At 41.2% G+C, this 5,538-nt stretch overlaps 1 non-coding gene across 1 annotated transcript; it reads left to right on the plus strand.

Moving 5' to 3' along the window:
• Positions 1-4,640: 4,640 nt before the first annotated feature.
• TRNAI-GAU lies at positions 4,641-4,715 on the plus strand. The gene has a single exon. It is a non-coding gene; the product is annotated as a tRNA-Ile (tRNA).
• The last annotated feature ends 823 nt before the right edge of the window (positions 4,716-5,538 follow it).

Raw genomic sequence — 5,538 nt, forward strand, 5'->3', positions numbered from 1 at the left:
GTTATTAAGGTGGTAGAATCGATTGGTCTTGGCGAGCCTAGTGACAACATGCATCTAGACAGCGAACACAGGATGAGGAGCAGATTTCAGAGGAATATAATGAGCCCTTTTTTAGCTCTTTGTGATTGCTCAGAAATGGCAGCTGGTATTGCATAATTGCAAAATTGGGGCTTAGTTAGTTACTGGCTTCTAAGAACATAAATGCAGTCCTTTTTTTCCTCTGTCCCATTCTTTGAAAGGTGACACCAAGAGATGGAGCTCAAAGGGTGTTTTTTTAAGTAAAGACCTAAATGTGAGTTTCTTTACATTTTTCTTTACCTTCCTCACCCCTTTTCAACATTTTGCCCAGTTGTTCTGATCACAAAGGTCATCCACGATCATGGCAAAAGTTCAAAAAACCAAAATTGTTGACAATAAGTAACAAAACCCCTGAAGTCCCTCTCCCAGAGACAACCATTACGAGCAGTTTGGTCCACAGTCTTCCAGGTTTTTATTCGTGTATATCTTTTTATGTGGCCACTTATTGTATTTTATGGGATCTTACTATAGTCCTGTTTTTTATGTCATTTCTTACAGTTTTAATTTGAAATACTTCAAATATACAGAAAAGTAGAGAAAATAACAACACCTGTATGCTCAACACTTAGATATAAGAGAAATCAACATGTTGCCAAATCTTTTTTGTAAACAAATATATTCAGGTATAGCAAACTACCTAATTACTAACACCTCTCCCTCTCTCTCTCTCACAATCTGTCTCTCTCTCTTTCTGTATCCCAGAGGTTTGCACTGTCCTGAAGCTGGTGTGAAGCAGCCTCCTGAATGTCTATTTTTGAAACAATTTTCTACAAATGTATCTATCCAGAAACAATATATAATAATATTTGCTATTATTTTATTATTTCTAGCAAATGTTTATATGCATGTATTAAGTTGTATGTATCCTTTTGAAATTTTCTTTCTTTAAAGGCAACACTATATGTGTTGACAATTATCATGTTGCTTCATGCAGATTAAGTTTACTTTTTTAATCTGCTCTACAATTTGTCACTCTATCTCACTTTTTTCGGTATTCTTAACAAGTGTTGTAAAGAGTATCCCTGAGCATCTCTCCTTGTATGCATGTGCAAGACTTTCACAAACACGAGACTACGGGAGGCGTCCACCTGCAACTCTACTAGACATTGACGGAGTGGCAAGGCCTGTTTTACTTTTCTACTAGCAATTCATACTCTTTCCTGATTCCTTTTATCCTTGCCAATACTAACTCTTTTTTTAGATTTTAAATTTTTGTCTATCCTGTTGGTTATGAAATGGTGTCTTGTTCAAATAGGCATTTTCTTTGGTAACTAGTGAGGTTGAACATTTTTTTCCCCATACGTTTATCAGCCATTTGGGTTTTCTCTCATGCAATTTCTGTTCATACACTTCGACCACTTTATATGTGTCTCATCATAGCCCATCCAAATGTTTTCTCTCTCTGATACTTCACTTTAGAGACATCCTTTCTATGTTCACCCCCCAAACCTAGAATTTTGAGTGTCATATTTGTTTTAATATAAATGAGGAAAATGAAGTTTAATTCAAAATAAAGAATGGTGATGTAGGCAGATGGACAGTGTGTCTTTCTGTAAATAGAGGTTTTAGGATAAGAACAGGGAGAATGAATGCATGACCTCAAAATCTATCACCCACTAATGGCTTCATCGTGCACGATGACATGGGCACACTGTGCTGGCATTTCTTCCTACCATGATGACCCAGAATGAAGGACAAAAGGGACAGTATTGCTAAGTCCTATGTGTGGATCTTGGAAGAAAACATCCCTTGCTTCAAACCATTAAAGAGGCAGGCAATCGTTTTATGTGCAGGGTGGCCTAGCCAAAAGTGGCTGGCCTCGTTCTCATTTGTATGGTTTATAATGATCCTGAATAATCCTCAGGAGAAAAAATAAAAAAATAAAACTGACTCATTTCATCATCTCCCTTTAATTAGGATTTCTATTTCTGCAATATTTTACTAGTATTTATGTCAAATATTTTCTTTTTGGATATTTTCCTTTTTTTTTTTTTTTTGCTGCTTTGATTAGACTGTGACCATGCTCTGTGCTCTACATGGGTATTACTTGGAAACAAAGAATTTTTGAAATAGTAGGATTGGCACCAGTGAAAGAGAACAGAAAGAACTGTGAACAGGGTCCCTCCCAGTACAGATGGTACAAATAGGGGGGTGTAATGAATGACCTTCATTTAATAAGGTGCCCAGTGGCGGGACACTCCAGCTCGGGTAGCCAGCCTGACTGATCACTTGGCTCAGGAACTGATACGGCGGGATCAGGAGTGCAGAGAAAATGTCTGAGTGTTGCTGCAAAGCCTGCTCCTTTTGCAGAAAGAAGGCTGTGCTTCTTCAGGCCAGCTCTCCAGTTGGATATTTTCTTTTGCCACAGTCCCAATCAACACAGATTAAAGTTGGCAGTCCAGTTTCAAAGAATGTTTCCTTTTGCAAAAGACATTTAACATCACTCTTTTCCTCGATAATATGGAATCAGCTTTTAAACCTTATCCATTTGCAGGGAGATTATAAAAGCCACCTGCTAATGACAGAGAGCCCAGACTGACACAAGATGCCAAGTTAAGGTGGATATAATGTCATTTTCTATTCGTATCCTTGCTCTGCAGTAGGGGTCATGGAAGGAAGATGCATGACAAAGGTGACTCTTTAGAAGTCAATTCATCCGAGAAGTCTTCTCTGGCTATTTGCCCCTTGTACAGTCCTCACAGATGATCCCAGTCTCCCTATGTTCAATCCCATTGTCGAATTACTCACTCATTGTAATTGTTCACTTATATCAGTCTCCACGAAGCTTAGGCTCCTAGGAAGTCAGGACCGGAGCTGGCTTTTCAATCCCCCAGACCCAGTACTGTGTCCTATGTCCTTGTGGAATGATTTTAGTGGCTACAGTTGGGTGTGGTGACAGGAGCTGGCTGCCAACTTTCATGAGGCTCATGTTCTTCTGTTTGCCAGGCTTTCCCTCCCCTCTCAGCTCCCACCCTTACCTCCCTTTCCCCTCCATCTCTCTACTGATAGGGAGATAAATAAAGATACATGTATCCAATGGGTTTACATGTATTATCTCATTTGTATTGTTATTCCACAATAGTAGACAAGGTTTGAAGACTAAATACCATGTTCTTCAATTTGCAAATCTCTGAAGCAAGAGAATTGGGAACAAAGACAACATTGTGAGCTTCCCAGAAGGTAACAACTATGGGGATTTTCGTGGACATCTGAGAGAAGTTTGTGCACAGATGGTTTGCCTTTTATCAGCCTGTTCTTGCCCAGAAGGCAACACTAACTGAAACAAAGGAGCCTCATACCAGAAGGCTGTGGGGTCACGGCAGCCTTCAGGGTGGCCCTGTGTCTTTGCTCTGGTCTTTCTCTCTCTGGTCCATTTTGTATTGCTCATCTTATTACGTCACACCCCAGGGCTTGTGACATTTTTCTTCTCTCAGAATGGAAATGACAGAGCGGTAAAGCATTAGTTTCTGATTGGTATCTCTGAGTCAGGCAAGAAAGACAGAGTGATTAAAACTGGGTTTACACATACCTTTCCATCAGCTAAACAAGTGCTCAGAAGTACAGGAAGAACTTGTCAGGGGAAGGTACCAGGAGAATATTTTCGGTGGTAATGTCTGCAGAAGGAAGGCAGGTTTCTTTTGTGCCTAAAAAGATGGCACCGCTTGAGCAGGATGACACAACCTGTGGCAGAATCTCTGTTGTGATATCAAAGAAAGCTGCACAATTATGAAGGCACCTCTAGAAAGCAGCTCTGATGCGAAAAATAAAAGTAAAGTCCAGTTTCATAGACCAAGAACTGATCACAGTCACAGCCTACTGCTATAGCAGTTGGCCAAGGAGATAAAAATATACTTGAGCTCCAAGGAGCCCTTAAATAGCTTGGATAATCTCAGCCTGTAAGCCAAACGTGCCATGGTCTTTTCTCTCTTTTCTAGCCCCTCCGTTTTCTCTCTTCTTCCTCCTATCTCTTCTCCCTTTCCCTTTCTTTTCTCCTTTCTCTCTCTGCTACCTACTCCATCTTCTTGGACCGTCCCTTCCTCGCTCCCTCCTCCTCTCCTTTAAATGCTGGGTGCCCCTTTGATTCAACAAACATGCACAGAACCCCTACTTGGGTCAATTACTCTGCTAAGAGCTGGGATGTCAAGATGAATCAGTCATATTTCCTGCCAAGGGATGGCTTGATGGGTCTTGACCAGCCCCTCCCTGCACCCCTGGTTTTACCCGCCGGAGCACACTCTACTCACCAGCCTTGGCATCTTATTCTGTAAAATGGGCAGCTGGGATTTTCTTCAATCTTATCAAAGTTATTCTCAAAAAGTTGGCTATTTTTTATCGACCTATAGCATCTAATCTAAGGATAAATAATATGCTTACTATACAACCATCATTTCAAGTCAAATCCCCTGGCCCCTGCCTCCAACAGCTTCTTTCCCAGTCAAATCTCTGCCTCTTGTCCCTCCTGTTGGAATTTCTGGAGCCACTGTTGTTCCTGGCCTCAGGTTGCTCACAACCTAGGGAAGTCATATTTAGATCGATTGCTTTAAAAATCTTTAACCTGGGCTGGCTGGTTAGCTCAGTTGGTTAGAGCATGGTGTTGATAACACCAAGGTCAAGGGTTCGGATCCCTATACCAGACAGCCACCAAAAAATAAAATAAAATTCTTTAATCTCTTTGGGAGTTGAGAGGAAAAGCTGGCACACCTGATTTGGAAACTTCCACTGTAGCTGACTGCTGTGCCTCAGCACAACACGGGCGCGAGTGGGGCAAAGGAACAAGAAGCCAAAAACCCTCAGGACACATTATGGTTGTATAAAAGAGAAACTCATTAATTAACGCAGGTACTGGCAAGGGCACCCCACAGCGCCCATTTCTAGTCAGATCAAAAACAGCTCACCCTGTAAATAAATAATATCTGGGTTTCCGTAGCAGCCTGACTCAGGTCAGCTCAACTTTTGGCCAACAGGGCAGTTCTTCCTTGCTAAAGCATTGGCAAACCATTTGCAGCTTTATGCAAGGGATTACATTAACTCCTGCAAAACTGGTTCACCAGGAACAATGACTAAGTATTTTTTTTTTTTTTTTTTTTTTTTTTTTAGTATCAAGCATATTATGTCTGAGCAGCTATAAATACATTTACAAGCTGGAGTTTCAAGGAAGGGGAGTGCTAACTTGCTGGAAAACAAGCCAACTGAGTTATGGGCCTTCATGCGGCCAGCACCCTGTGTTTTCACCTTCACCCCTTGCAATGTCAATTTCTTCTTCAAGGACTTTGAGCATGTCATTTTCTCCTTAGCACTAATACTTGTCTCTACCCTGCTCCGTGGGTGTGCGTGTGTGTGTGTTTTCTGATCTCCCTACAGAGGGGTGGAGAGTCCCAAACAGGTATGTCCATGTTATTAACATACTATCTGCTTATTAACTGCACCAAAGATGAAAGCCAACTGACAAAAAAGCAGTGC

The sequence above is a fragment of the Galeopterus variegatus genome, unplaced genomic scaffold, assembly GCF_000696425.1.
Source record: "Galeopterus variegatus unplaced genomic scaffold, G_variegatus-3.0.2 Scaffold2445, whole genome shotgun sequence".
NCBI classification, from domain to species: Eukaryota; Metazoa; Chordata; class Mammalia; order Dermoptera; family Cynocephalidae; genus Galeopterus; species Galeopterus variegatus.